At 43.8% G+C, this 16,140-nt stretch overlaps 1 pseudogene; it reads left to right on the top strand.

The window, feature by feature from the left end:
- Nucleotides 1-9,569: 9,569 nt before the first annotated feature.
- Nucleotides 9,570-9,919, top strand: LOC114104322 (transmembrane protein 230 pseudogene; annotated as a pseudogene).
- Nucleotides 9,920-16,140: the final 6,221 nt, after the last annotated feature.

Here is a 16,140-nt window from a genome sequence, read left to right as displayed (position 1 = left end):
GTACTCGTATGTCTCTGTTGTTTCGCCTGACAGTTTTGTGAACTATCATACTTGCCTTGGCTCTAAGTGTATGGGGAGCTTTTCTGTCCTATCCTGCAACAGACTTAAGTTCCCTTCACTAGCTCAAAGGTTGAGAAAGGAGGAACCTTTCACCCTGAACACAACGTACTCAAAATTTTGCTTAGAATTTCAGGGTGTTCATAGACCCTTCTCTTTCAGGATTTACACATCTTCTCTGAGGAAGTCTTGTTCTTATTAGCATGTGGTCACTCAGGCCGTGATCTTGCTAGTCTTCTGGTTCCATGACTTGCAGAAGACCAAAGTTCACCCAGCCAATTGTGTTTCTATAAAGAACACAGTGGCGGGCCAGGTGCAATGGCACACACCTGTAATCTCAACAACTCAGGAGGCTGAGATAGGAGGATTGCAAATTTGAGGCCAGCCTCAGTAATTTAGTAAGACCCTGTCTCGAAAATGTAAAAAAGTGTGTGGGGGGATGTAGCTTAGTGATAAAACACCCCTGGGTTCAATCTTCAGTGCCGAAAAAAGAATAGAGTGACGGGTTTTTCATTTTCTACGTCATCTATAATTACATTACTATTTTCTCCCCTGGGATTCAGGATGCAATTTCCAGGTTTCCCTGATCAGCATTCTGCTTAAAATCCAGATTAGGAAGAAGGGAGCCATTTTCTTGTTTTGGCATGAATGAAATTAGCACTATTTTGACTTTTTAGGACCCAGGCAGGCAACTCAGTTGGATTTTTTCCCCCTTATTCTGGACTTAGGAAGTATTGTCCTTTATCTTTCTAGTAATGAGGGAGATCAGCAAAGCTTCTGGGGATGCTAATCCTGAAAAAAAGTGGATACTGTTTATCTTCATCAGTGTCTACCCTTAAAAGTGGTACTTCCCTCTTGATTGTTTTAGTGTTGCGTTCCACAACTAAACACTCAAGGTCACTCCAGGTGAACTGGGCTGACAAATAATCACACAGAGACAGAAATGCCTTTTTAGGAGTCTGAGGAAAGCCAGTGAGGAGCATGTGCTGAACCCTTTTATTGGGGATAAGCAATTCAAATGAGGCAAGGGATCAGGTTTCAGGGAAGGTTGAGTCTAGCTTTGTGATGTCTGCTCCCAGCATATTGACTGACTTTCCGGAAGGCCATGCCCATCTCATGAGCTGTGTGGGGATCATGGCAGAACAAGTAAAAAGACCAGAGTGAGGCCCGCCCAGAGAAGCAACATCAGCTCAGTCCACTTTGTGCGCTCAATGCTCAATAGTTCACACACACACACAGCCATGGCTGGCTTGCCACATCCCACATTTTTATCGATCAGGGCTAAGGGGCACTCAGTTCCCATATGGCAGCTCCCAACACTTCAGCTTACCATCTAAGAGCCCAGTTAAACAGAACATGCTTAACCATGTTCCTTTGGGATCAGCTCTGCAGCAGTTTTGGCTCTTAAGACCCTCGAGTACAGCTATGAAAATTGAGTGAAAGGTATAAGAATGCCTTAAAATGTGCCAGGTTATGAGGTAATTAATTGGGTTTGGTTCCAGAGTTTAACCTGCCAGAAACAGATGTTGTTATAAATATTACTTTTTAATATTGGAGAGCATTGTGAAATCGGATTATTTTTAAATGATGTATTGCAAAGTCATGGAGAAATAGGTGTAGGAAGGGAAGCCTTGGATTTATATCCCAGATCTCTTACTAAATATGGAAACAGGCTGGGCTTATAGCTCAGTGGTAGAGTGCTTGCCTAATATGCGTGAGGCCCTAGGTTTAGTCTGCAGCACTGCAAAAATAGAGCTGATATCCTCTAGCTTGTTTGCCTCGCACGGTTGTTAAAACAAAAAATGTTGTAGTTGTACACAATATCTTTATGTGGTGCTGAGGATCGAACCCAGGGCCTCACATGTGCACGGCGGGCGCTTTACCACTGAGCCCCAGCCCCAACAAAAATGGTTTTAAATTTATAATCCTACATGAGTAAACAATTGTCATAAATTGTGCCCTTACCTCTGTGATTCATGCTATAACATTACTGAGCAAGTTGTGGGACTATCCTTATTTCAGGGAAAACCTGTATAGTCTAATTCTACAAGAATAACGGGATGCTACTATGGGCTTTTTTTTGGGGGGGGAGGGAACAACATATACACCAGGTATGCTCTTGGTTTTGTAGGGAAAACAATTTAAAAATCAAAGAGTAGTGGCTCAGGAGGCTGAGGCAGGAGGATTTCTAGTTCAAAGCCAGTCTCAGCAAAAGTGAGGTGCTAAGGAACTCAGACAAAGTAAATGTGTGTGTGTGTGTGTGTGGTACTGGTGATTGGACCAAGGAGTGTTCTGCCACTGAGCTAGGCCCTAGCCCTCGTTTTTTGCCCCTTTTGAGACAGTCTCACTAAATTGTTGAGGCCAGCCTCAAATTTTGAATCCTTCTCGGGCTTCCCAAGTTGCTGGAATTATAGGTTTGTGCCCCACACATATCCTCTTCAGAAGGTGATTTTGTGAACTTTTCCTCTGCTATAATCCTCGAGCCCCTTACCTGACCCAGCTGGCTCTAGGAACCAAGGTTTTGTTTTTAATGCTTTGGAGTTATATTTAGTATTCTTCAAAGTCATTCTGAGGCCAAGTTTTATCATCAACTTTAATTACCCTCTGGAAAATGAGTGTCACTTGAATTATTCTGTTACTACAAGAATAACGGGATCAGGTTCTGCACGTTACTAACAGGTCAGACCCATTAGTGTTTTCAGGTGCTGGGATGAGCAAGCACCCTGGCCCTTGCAGGAGCTAGGCACGGGCTCTGTAAGTGAGCTATACAGCCACCCACCCCCTACCCCCTTTGGTATTTTGGAACTGAAAACAGCGTCGCAGGTAGTAAAGTAGGAGACTTGAGCCGACTGGTACAGAATTTTTTAGAACTGATAAACATGGTCCAGAAATACCAATACAGAGCAACCCCTACGAGGCTCCCGAGAGAATCAGGTCCAGCTGAGACAGGTCAGGGCCTTGTTGGGAATCCAGGGTCGCAAGTTCGTGCCAGGCGCAGACCCCAGCTGCAAAGGACCTCGAGTCCGCCGAGCTGTGATTCCGGGGCCGTTCTTCTACCCGAGGGTCTGCGAAGCGGATGGCAGGGGCTCCGGGGCCGCGGTGGCTCTGGTAGAGTTTGCGGAACCCGCGGCTTCCCAGGGCTTGGGCCTCCGCGGGAGCTGGGACGCCATGGGGTCGCCGTGAGTCGCCGTGATGTGGCGTTTCTCCAGGCCCGGAAGCTCCCGGCCGTTCTGAACCAGATAGAGGAGCTGCGCCAGGGTCACCGAGGCCGGGGCTGCTTCAGCAGGTTGGCGGGGTCTGCCACAGCTGCCCGAACTGCCACGCCGCTCCATCCTCGGCCACGAACCCTGGTTACGGTAACAAGAAAGCACTTCCGGGTGTGGTGGGTGCAACCACCGTGGGCAGAAACGAAGGGGAGGACGTAGACCACACCAAGCTGCCAGGACGGGCGGGGTGGGGGCACTGGAGAACGCTGACCAATTCCGCGCAGAAACATTTCAAACGCAAAAATTTTGCCCACCCCGGAGTCCTCAACGTGTAATGTATTTCAGAATAAAAAGGGAAAGACGCACCAAAATTTGAAGGCTTGCCCAGAATGGAACGTGCAATCGGACACATCTCTGCAAAGATGTAGAGGCACTACGCACACACCCATTTTCATGCACACACACGCAGGCGCGCTTCGCTTCCTTTTCTTTTTGCAGTGGTGATATTTGCTTTGTTTTGCGCGTGTCTGGCAAGCCTCTACAACTGAGCTACACCTCCAGCCCCTAGTGAATTTTTTAATCTGAGGATTGTGGGGACCCCCGAATTTGTAACAGACGAATGGGTGGCTTAGGGACTCTAAATTTACAGCTGGCACCTGAAGTAAAAGCTGCCTTGTTGGGAACAGTGCCTTTTAATTTGCAGGCTCTTCACTAACTGGATGGTGAGTGCCAAGAATTGCCGCACACCATTTGGTATTTAACAGAATACTGAATGAAGTGGGAACTCAGCCCTCTCTCTGTGGCCAGGGTCAGTTGCCTGGGCAATCTCCTGCTGTTCTTGCCTCAGAATTCCTTCCTCACTCACCAGGTTCACTTTCTTCCTCAGAAGAGGTCATGGCTCCGCTCCCACCACCCTTACTTCGAAGCTCTGGTTTTCTGCTTCCTTATTACCATATGCCTACTAATCGAGTGCAGGATGATCACATCTCTGTGAGGTTAAAACTAACCTTGGGTGTCCTTGAAGCCACAATAAATATGGAATTTGCTCAAAAATAAGGAGAGTACAATATATGGGTTTGGGAAATGGGAGTCATCTCAGCATTATCATTCTTATATTTTCATTTTGTACCCAAGCAGGACAAGGCAACGAATTATGGATTATCAGGAGGGACCTCAAACACCACTAGTGCAACCCCCCTTAATACAGTAAACTGAGCCCAGGAAAGGAATAACCGAGCTGGGTTTGGAACTTAAGCCTCCTGACTTTCAACCAGGTGCTGTCTCCCTGTAATAGCTGCATCTTCATTGTTAGGGCCCAGTGGCCCCTGTCCTGTGGACAGTCATCCATGTGCATGAAGAAGGCAGGGAAACAAAACAAATATAATTGAGCTGGGTGCAGTGGCGCACACCTATAATCCCAGCAGGTCCGGAGGCTGAGGCAGAAGGATCAAGAGTTCAAAGCAAGCCTCAGCAAAAGCGTGGAGCACCCCTGAGTTCAATCCTGGGTGAAAAAAAAAAAAAAAACAAGGATAACTGAATAAAGCAAAGACAGAGACACAGATAAACCTCATCCAGGTGTGTCCAGAGCCTTTCTATGTATCAACCAAGACCACAAAGGCTTAGATGTTATTTCAGCAGAAAGTAGCAAGCAGAGGCATCAACCTCCATGACTAGATAGACTGAATACCTTTAAGTCATGTATAACTCACTAGACATCTTTCATCCATGATTTAATATTTTTCTTTTTTGGTCCTGGCAATCAAACCCAGAGTTTTGCACATGCTAGACAAGCACTACCACTGAGCTACATCCCCAGCCCCATGATTTATTTATTTTTTTATAGACACAATATCATTATTTATTTTTATGTGGTGCTGAAGATTGAACCCAGTGCCTCACACATAGAAGGCAAGCGCTTTACTACTGAGCTACAGCCCAGACCCACATGATTTATTTATATTTATTATTATACTTTAAAAAAAATTTTTGTAGTTGTAGATGGAAAGCATGCCTCCATTCCATTTGTTTATTTTTATGTGGTGCTGAGGATTGAACCCAGTGCCTCACACATGCCAGGCAAGCACTATGCCACTGAGCCACATCCCTAGCCCCCATCCCCTATTTTTATTTATTATTATTATTATTTTAATTCTAGGGACTGTGTTCAATGATCCTCGGCACAGGGAGAAAAAAAAATCTATCACAGAAGGAAATGCCTTTCTGCTCCCTTGTTGTACCTTAGTTCATCCTTCAAAGGCTTTCCCTCAATGAGCCCGCAATTTCCATCCTTTCTTAGCCTCAGAATTAACCAATCCTGTTTCTATGCCCCCACAATCCCTGGTTCATCTCACTATGACCACGAATCTTACTCTAATCTATCTATATGTGCTTAGACCAGCACCTGTAGAGACCTAGTGGTGACTGTCAGCTGAAGTCAGAATGTGTCCTCTAAAGCTCATGTGCTGGAAACTTAATCATCAATGCAACGGTTTTGAGAGAGAGGACTTTTAAGATTTGATTAGCCCTCATGAATGGATTTATCTTGTTATCAGGAGAGTGGTTCATTATGCAAGAGTCTTTTTTTATTAATTTATATTTGGATGCTGGTCATGAAAATGAGTTCAGATCTCTACCCTGTTATGATGCAACAAGAAGACCCTCACAGATGCAGCCCCTTGATCTTGGACTTCCCAGCCTCCAGAATTATTTTTTAATTTATATCTTTATTTTTATGTGGTGCTGAGGATCAAACCCAGGACCTCACGCATGAGAGGCAAGCAGTCTACCACAGAGCTACAACCCCCAGCCTCCAGCTCCCAACCTCCAAAATTATAAGAAGCAATTTTTTTTTCTTTATAAATTACCTAATCTCACCAGGCGCGGTGGCGCTCACCTATAATCCCAGCAGCTCAGGAGGCTGAGACTTGAAGATCACTAGTTCAAAGCAAGCCTCAGCAAAAATGAGGCACTAAGCAACTCAGTGAGACTCTTTCTATAAATAAAATACAAAACAGGGCTAGGGATGTGACTCAGTGGTTGAGTGCCCCTAAGATCAAACCACAGTAACCCCCCCCCCCCAAAAAAAATACCTAGTCTCGGTATTCTGTTAAAGCAGCACAAAACAGAATAAGACACTGACTGATTGAGTGGGTTTGTTTTGTTTTGATTTGATTTGCAGTGCTGGGGATTGAACCCAGGGGCATTCTACCACTGAGCTACATCCCCAGCCCTTTTTATGTTTTTGTTTCTATTTTGAAACAAGGCCTCTCTAAGTTGCTGAGGCTGGCCTTAAACTTGAGATCCTGCCTCTGCCTGAGATGTATCACCATGGCAGGCCAGATATTTTCTTATAATAGATTCAAGTGGGCTGGGGTTGTGGCTCAGTGGTAAAGCACTTGCCTCATATGTGTGAGGCACTGGGTTTGAATCTTAGTACTGCATATAAATAAATGAATAAAATAAAGGTCCTTCAACAACTGAAAAAAAAAGTTTAAAAAAATATAATAGATTCAAGTGCAGATTCAAGTCATGACTGAATGCAACTCCAAGCAAGCTTGATGGAGAGCATTTGGCCATACACAGTGCCAAGTGCTGGCATACAGATCCCCAGTCTCAGGGGCTCACAGCCTACCAAGGGAAAACATTACAGAAGTAAGTCATTATGATGATTATGATCTACATACCTCATAGAATTTATTAAATAAATAATACAGTGCAGTACTGAGTGTGGTAACAGTGTTATATGCCAAGCGAAATAAGGGGTTCACACATTATACTGGTTTTAAGGTGTATTTGATTTTCTCCACACACAAAATGTTCTTGTGGTCATTTCCTAGCCTATAGGGCTAGGCCCAAGTCTGACTTGGAAGCCAGACCAAGCCCCAGTCCTATTCCACTTCTAAGCTGTGAGATTTGGGTCATGTTCTCCTACTTATCTCCGCTTCAATTTCCTATCTGCAAAATGAGGAGGATAATGGCATCTCCCCCGCAGGACTGTCCGCTGGGTAATTGGGATAATGAGTGATGTTCAACAAAGGCAGTTATTAAGATCTTTCTCAGAGGGGCAATTAAACCAGTCTCCTCCTTGGCCCCACCAGGCCCTCTCTACCCTTGCCCATTCAGCCTCCTGGACACCAGCATCCTCAGGTGCCTTCAGTAGGCTCATTGCCCCCTGGTTTGGAGGCTTGGGGGGTTGGCCAAGGGGAGGGGGAGAGCAATAGAAGGAGGGAGGAGAAAGATGCCAGTGTATTTCTTCCTCAGTTTCCCTCCCTGCAGGGTCACCATGGGCAGCAGGGTCCTCCACAGACACTGCTTCCTCCCCTCACTCCTTCAGGCAAGTTTCTAGACCCAGATATTACACTCTTAGGGTCTCCCTTTGCCCTGTCCACACCTCTGTAAATAGATCCTTTATTAAACTCTCCTCAAATTACCCAATGTCAGTGTATCATCTGTTTCTTGCTCATACTCACCCATAAAGAAGTTGACTCCAGGAGCAGCCCCAGACCAAGTACTGGAATTGTATCAATTACAAATTCAAGGAGTACAGGAGAAGCCTTCCTGTGGAAGGGGAAATGCACCCAGGCGATTCATGGCATGTGGAGATGATATCATTAGTCAAATTATCTTTGGGGATAGCAGGGACTGATGCATAGGGAAAGTGGGGAGATAGGAGACGAAGTGACTGGTTCTTTTTTAAAAATATTTTTAGTTGTAGATGGACACAGTACCTTTATTGTATTTATTTTTATGCGGTGCTGAGGATTGAACCCAGTGCCCCACACATGGTAGGCAAGCGCTCTACCACTGAGCCACAACCCCAACCCCGTGACTGGTTCTTTGTGGCGTGGAGTCAGTCACTGACTTCTTCTGATGGCCACAGGGAACACACAGAGAGGAAAGGAGAACCAAAAGTTATCTTATCTTACAGAGTTGTGAGCAAGCACCAAAGCACCTCGATGGTAGCATGGAGGAGTCCCCTTCTACACACACAGGGCATAATGCAGCTGAGGGCTGGCCAGGGAGGTCATCATAAGGTTCCCCAAGTTTCAGCTCTCCAGGTTTAAGTAAAGGTCTGTGAGGGTAGGAGCCCTAAGATGGGACAGAGACTTTTGTGTATGTGTGTGCTGCTGGGGATTGAACCCAAGTTCTTGTGCTTGCAAGGCAAGCCCTCTACCAGCTGAGCTATACCCCCATCCCAGGACAGAGACATCTGAGCAGCCATGAACAAGGCCAAGAACTTATAATTCTCAAATTTCTTGTCTATGAAGATAACCACCTGCAACCTACTTCCAGGACATCAGAATGTCATCCTCAGAGCCCTCCCTGCCCCTATCCCTCCTGGGTTCCAGGACCTTCATGAGTTGGATCCCTGCAGGAGCTGGATACACAAACACAAGCCCATGCTGAGAGGAGGCTGCCCAGGCTGAAGGAGCTACAGGCCTTGCCTGTCTGTTGCTGGGCAGGCGCTGCGGGGGCATGTATGGAGTGGATTCTAAGCGAACTAGACCCAGGAGGGTGGAATGTAAGGTTCAGCTGAGCCAAACTCATTGTCATTGCTCATCCAAGTCTTGGTATTTAATGTGTTGGCTCAAGCACCTGGGAAGGGCAGTAATCGTCTGCTAGGTTGGTTAATTAAAACCTGGATTTAGTGGTAGCCTACAGTTAATGGGCATGAAATGCCAGAATGTTGCTGGCATGTTATAGAATGAATCAGAGTTCAGAGAGATGAGTGTGCCGGATTGGGTTTATTATGTGCCACCCCAGCCACCTATTTTTAGGGGGTCCAGAAAACGTTTGCTTTACTAAATCATTAAGAAACGCAGGGCTGGGGATGTGGCTCAAGCGGTAGTGAGTTCGCCTGGCATGCGTGCGGCCCAGGTTCGATCCTCAGCACCACATACAAACAAAGATGTTGTGTCCACCGAACTAAAAAAATAAGTATTACAATTCTCTCTCTCTCTAAAAAAAAGAAGAAACGCAGTGGGGGGAACTTCAGTGGGGGGTGCTTGCTGGCATGGCGGGTTCGAATCTCAGTACCGCACATAAATAAATGAACAAAATAAAGATCCTTAAACAACTTAAAAAAATGTTTAAAAAAATATAATAGATTCAAGTGCAGATTCAAGTCATGACCGAATGCAACTTCAGGCAAGCATGATGGAGAGCATTTGGCCATACACAGTGCCAGGTTAGATTAGCTGTGCGGTCAGGCCTGGGACATTGTCTGGTCTGGTAGCCTCGGGCGAGTTCCTTGCTAGCCCCAGTCTTGGTACGGTGCTTGGATTGTAACTATGTCCGTGCGTTCTGATGCCATCTCGCACTAATCTGGCTACTGGAATCCCCAGAAGTAAAGTAAAATACTCAAGGTACTCCAGCACAGATGATGGCTACATTGATCTTCAATTTAAGAAAAGCCCGCCTAAGATCCCTTGTAAGGCCATTGCACTTGTCACTGTGCTGTTTTTGATTGGCGCTTTTCTCATTATCATAGACTCCCTCCTGCTGTCAGGCTACATTAGCAAACGGTGGGGCAGACCTGTCCTGATCATGGTCATTCTGGTGTTCCTACCAGGATTTTACCATCTGTGCATTGCCCACTATGCATCTAAAGGCTACCGGGGTTACTCCTATGTGACATTCCAGACTTGGATGATTAACACTTCATCCCTGAGACAAGTCACAGTGGAACTGAACCCAGGTTAAAGATACTGAACAGAAACTATGGCAAAGGGCTGATGAATTATGCAGTTTGCAGATGTTTGACAAAACAATGGCCAGAGTTTATGGGTCCATCCCAAAAATATTCATTGAGCTTAATTAGCTAATTACAAAACACTGTGTTTTTCACCTGGCCCTGGCAAAACTCAACAAGTTTTTCCATATAAATTTGTATCATGGGAGTCATGGCTCAGTGGCAGAGAACTTGCCTGGCATGGGTGAGGCCCTGGGTTCAATCCTCAGCACCACACAAAAATAAATAAATAAATTTAACTTAATTTATATCATGAAGGAATAGCAATGCTAATCAGGAAAGCAGGAGGTTATTTTGTTGTGGAAAGTGTTACCATTCCCTCCCTCTTTAGATTGAGCATTTCTTTTAAATAGTCTTCTTTGTCAATTTGTTATCATAAAAAATGGAAGAGTGTGGTATGTCTAATTTCTTAGTTACTAAGTAATTTCTTTTTAAAATATCAAAAGATCTTATCCCCTACACTTAACTCTACCTTCAACATTCTGGTGGAAGACCTCTGTAAAATCACACGTTAGTGTGGATCCATCAGTAATACTTTTTACTTTGTTTCTTAGTGACAGGAGCCAGGAATTTTTTTAAGCCACAGAGTAAGTTTTCAAAGTATAAGCACTGTCTCTAATAACCAATCCTTGGCCAGCTCTGATCTTATTTCCCAATAGGTTGGCCTGATTATAATTTGGGTCATTCTATCCTTTGTAGATCAAGATGTTCTATATATCATGCCTTTAAAGACTGTACTTTTGGCTGTTGGCTAATGAAAAATGAAGATAAGTGGTTGCTATTTAGAGTGCCTAACCCTATTGCTAGCTCCTGGTACTATAGTGTCATTCTGCTGAAGATATCAAGACTTGGCATGGATCCCTGGAAGGGATTGATTCTGTTTCTTTGCTTGAAAAAAAAAAGTGACTTATATTCAAAAGAAATTAAAATGTTGGAATCCAAATCCTGGACTTAACATGAGTTAACTTTAGACATAATTCAGAAAACATGTTATAAGGCATACAGGAGTAACTCTGTATTGGGGTAACTGGCAGCATGAGTCAGACTCTACTTTCCAGTCATTCATTTACTCTGAGGTTATATATTTGAACAACTATCAGCTTGGAGGTACTTATTCACAGCCTTCCAAATTTCAGTTGCTGAAATTTGGAAGGCTGTGAATAGGGCAAGTTTGGGGGTAGAGATGAGTTCATTTTGGGACATGTAAATGCATATGTCTCCTTGACATCCAGTGGGTGCTGTGGAGGCTCAGGAGTTCACAAGAGAGGGTTCAAGCTAGACATAGAAATGTGACGTTATCTTCAGAAACTTGGGGATGGATGAGATCACAGGTGGAGTTAGTGAAGAGGACTCAGGAATAAGCGCAGACTCCAAGTTTGGGTGCATTTAGTAATGGGAAAGGAGCCTAAGGAATCTGGCATTCTGAAGTTGTTGGGCCTTGTCAGTGAAAATGTGAGGCGAAGTATACAAAACTTTATGTTGGTCAGTGCTTGCAAAGCTCACACAAGGTAGTTTTAGCCAAATTAAATTATTTGGTCTTTTTTCCTTGTAAGGAAAAATCAAGATGAAACAGAAAAGCATAAAGTCAAGAGTAAACATTTGCTCTCCCAATTCACCTCCAAAGGTTGTCTCCTTATATGGTTTACAGAAATGTTCTAAGCATATAAACATGGATATCTTTTTTTCTTTTTTAAGAAAAAAAAAAAAAAGAAAGAAACACAGTGAGGAGGGCCACCAGGGTCCTTACCTTGATCTGAAAACTAGAGTCATTAGATCAATCAGTGGAACTGGATTCTCTCATTTTGGTGAGAATAATGGCAACCTGGTAGCATGGAGGCCAAATGGTGATGCTTAAGACTCAAAGGCTGGGGTCGAGGCTGGGGCTCAGTGGCAGAGCACTTGCCTAGCATGCTTGAGGCACTGGGTTTGATCCTCAGCACCATATTGAAAAATAAAATAAGTAAACAAATAAAATAAAGGCATTCTGCCCATCTACAGTTACTTAAAAAAAATAAAAAAGAGTCAAAGGCAAGGGTGGTACATACCTATAATTCCAGCTACTCAGGAGGCTGAAGTAAGAGGATTGAAAGTTCAAGGTGAGCCTGGGCAATTTAGCAAGACCCTGTCTCAAAAAGTAAAAAAGGCTGGGGATGTTCTCAGCGGTAAAGCTTCCCTGGGTTCAAACCCCTATACCAGGGGGAAAAAAAAAAAGCAAGGTTGAGGCCTGAAATGCATGAGACCCTGGGTTTGACCCCCAGTACCACTATAAATAAATAAATAAGCGATGTTCCACAGTAAAGCAAAAGGACAAAGTGATCATCAGGTAGACAATATGATAGCCCTGTGGATATTTCTTTTCACAGTGCCCCTTCCCTAGGGCTCCTTCAGTGTAGCTATGTATAGATGGTAAGCAAGGAACGTCAGACATGGAAGCCCTGCTTTGGCTCAGTCACTACTGACTGATGTGGTAAGGCCAATGACAAATGTCCAACCCCCCAAGTCCTTGTGCATGCAAGGCAAGCACTCTACCAACTGAGCTATTTCCCCAACCCCACCAATAGCTGACCTTTTTGCAGCCCAATGCTAGACCCTGATGGGGCACCAATCTCACATGGTTATAGATTGCCATACAATGTGACTACCATAACATTGGGACTGTACCTCATCCTTGCAAGAGCAGGCACGTAGTTCATTTATGAATCTACTTTCTTTTCCTATGGCCCTACTGTTAGCACTGTTTATGAGCTTTCAGAATGCCATACCCAACACCATAACATTCCACATCAAATAACTTCCATTCAGGTCACAACTGCTACAGCCAAGGGAATGTACAGATGAGCCCATGCCCATAGAATTCACTGGCCTTACTACTGCCTCATGACCCAGAAGCAGTTGGCTGGATCGAATGGTGGGCCAACCTCACTAGGAAAACTAGGAAACTAATTCCTAGAAATTGGGATGCTATCCTGCAGGCTGCTACAGAGTATTTTAAGTCATAACTAAAATTATATGTAACCTCAAGAGGTAGGAGTGGCAATGGCCTCCTTGCTATTACACTATAGAAGTTTATGACTCACTAGAAGAATTTTTGCCATCCATTCCCATAACCTTTTTCCTTGTAAGGGGAAAATCAAGATGGAACAGAAAAGCCATCCATTTCCATAACCTTTTGAGTTTTCAATAGCTCACTGCCAAAACTGATCCTAAAACACATACTGTTCCAGGGTCCTAGAAAGGACCTCAGAGGATTTGCAGAGCCCAGTGTTGCAGGGGGAAGCATTTCCACCATGAACAATCATAGTACCAATGACTTAGAAGCTGAACTAATCCTCAGCCATTTTGGTTTCTCATGATACTGAACCAACAGGTGAAAAAAGTGATCATTGGGGCTGGGGATGTGGCTCAAGCAGTAGCGCGCTCGCCTGGCATGCGTGCGGCCTGGGTTCGATCCTCAGCACCACATACAAACAAAGATGTTGTGTCCGCCGAAAACTAAAAAATAAATATTGAGAAAAAAGAAAAAGTGATCATTGTTATATCTGGGTTGATGAATACCAGAGGACAGTTAGTTGCTTCCCTGTAAGGGAGGTAGAGATGAGATCTGGAACCCAGGGAAGTCACTAAGATGCTTCTTTAATCCTTTATCCAGGGACTGGGGTTATAGCTCAATGGTAGAGTACTCACTTGGCATGTATGAGCCCCTAGGTTCAATCCTCTGCACCACATAAAATAAATAAATAAAATAAAGGTATTGTATCCATCTACAACTAAAATATATATATATATATATATATATATATATATATATATATATATATATATATATTTTAAAAAATCCTTTATCCAGTTGCCTCGTCAACAGAAAATTTCAAGGTGTGTAGCTCAAGTGGTAGAGCGCTTGCCTGAAATGCATGAGACAGAACACTTGGTGGCAGAACACTTTTCTCTCATGGGATCTGGTTTACAAAAACCACACACAAAAAAACAACAACAACAAAAAAAGACAGAAAAATTTCATCAGCCCAACAAAGTCAGGACCACCAAAGACTTAGACCCTACAGGAATAAAGATTTAAGTCACCCACCAGGTAAAGAACCTTGTCCAGCCACAGTGTTGGTAAAGGAAATGCGGGTACTGAGGGGCTTCGTGACCCTCCAAATCTGGCCTCCCCACCTGACACTAACAGGCCCTGGGCTCCAGGAAGCCAAGCTGCATCCAATTACCACCACACTGCTCCTCTTGCATTCAGGCAAAAGAGGAGAGGATGGTGAGGTCAGGGAATTTATTCTGCTTTCCTCTGCGGAGTCACCACCACAGCAATGTCAGACACTCTTCCACAGCTTTCTCTGGCTCCGGGTTCCTGTAAATGCTTCCTCCTTCCCCTCTTCAGACCTCAGTGCTGACACCCCACAGCCCCTGTGTTTTTTCTCTATCTTTATAAGCAGTCCCTTTATTAAACTCTCTTCAAATAACCCATCTGTTTTCCTTTCTAGGCCCCTGGAACAGTATATGTTTTAGGATCAGTTTTGGCAGTGAGCTGTTGAAAACTCAAAATAACAGTAGCTTACACAAGATAACAATTTTTGTGTTTCTTATATAAATTAAAGTAGGTATTGCGTAAGTCAAGGCTGGTGCAGTGACACCATGAACATTATATCATACTGCATGTGCTGTCATGTGTCAATGGTGAGGACAATTCTCTCACAAATGAAATGTGTGGTTAGATTAGGTGATTCCATCATTCTACAAATGTCAGAGAATATACATACAGAAACTTAGATGGTCTAGCCTAGGCTATGAGGCATGGCATATTACCGTGCCACATTGCCCTGATTTGCTCTGCCAGGTTGCTCTTGCTGGATTTGCTCAGGCAAGTAACTTTGCTCCACAATCAGCTTAGGTAGGGTTTCCAAAAATTCTTCAGCTGCCTTGACATCAGCACGCACATATTCACCACTTACTTTCACATGATGTAAGAATGAAGAACAATGCTTGAATCGTTGAAGCCACCCAGAGATGCCTGTAAATTCAACAGCATAGTTAGTTCCAGTCTTTTCTTTCAACATCACAAGCAAGCTTTCTGCTTTGGCCGTGATCATTGTGGTGCTGGGAAGTATGTGCTTTTTGGACTGGTCTTTAACCGGGGTCATTAGAAGTTTACCCATGTTCAATAAAGGTCCTTCTCAAATTTGTATTAGTCTTGTTGCTTTTGATGAAGTAGATCCTCTAACAGCTTCTGTCACTTTGTTATTGCTCTTCAAGAGAGTAACAATGGTGGAACTGGATATGCCTGAGTGGGGAGCAATAACCACTGATTTTCCACCATCATAGTCCTGAATCACTTTTCATTTCCAAGTGTTCCATGTGGCCTCTTATTGGCAACATTAGCAATGGAGTTTGCACACTTAGGGTTCATGTTGAACAAAACAACAGGAGATTAGAGCAAACACAAGAGAAAATGATGTAATCAGATACTACTGCCAGAGTAATAGGACATAGTGTTTTGGGGGATTTTGCTTTTTTTTTAATCGTTTGTTTTTATTTGTTGTTATATTGCCAGGCTAATTTCAAACTCATGGGCTCAAGTGATATTCCTACCTCAGCCTCCCCAGTAAATGGGATCACAGGCATATGCCACCACAACCCAATGGCAGCACATTGTTTCACAATAATCTTTCTTTTTTATCAGTACAAAAAGTGCACTCTAAAGTAATGATAAAAAGTAACTGCTTTCTGATGACCGTGTCTGCTTTCCTCTACCACATGCTTCCCCCATGATGTTCTGCCTCATCTTGGACCCAGAGCAATGGAGTTGGCCGTCTAGAACTGAGACCTCTGAAACCATGAGCTCCAAATAAACAATTCTTCCTCTAAAATTGTTTTTGTTAGGTCTTTTGGTCACAGCAGTGAAATAACTAACTAAAATAGAAATTGGTATTAGGAGTGCGGCCACTGCCATGTGATTCAGAAGCTTTTGGAGGTTTTTGGAATTAGTGGGAGGAATTTTGGAGAGTTTAGAGATGCAAGCTGGAAAGGTTTTAAATTGTTATAAGTGGAACTTAATAAGCAATTCTGGTGGGAGTCCAAAAGACCAGAATGCCAATAGGATTATGGACAGTAAATCCA

The sequence above is a fragment of the Marmota flaviventris genome, chromosome 6 (genome assembly GCF_047511675.1).
Source record: "Marmota flaviventris isolate mMarFla1 chromosome 6, mMarFla1.hap1, whole genome shotgun sequence".
Classification (NCBI taxonomy): Eukaryota; Metazoa; Chordata; class Mammalia; order Rodentia; family Sciuridae; genus Marmota; species Marmota flaviventris.
Note: the sequence above shows the minus strand (reverse complement) of the source record. Positions and strands in the feature narration are given on the sequence as shown.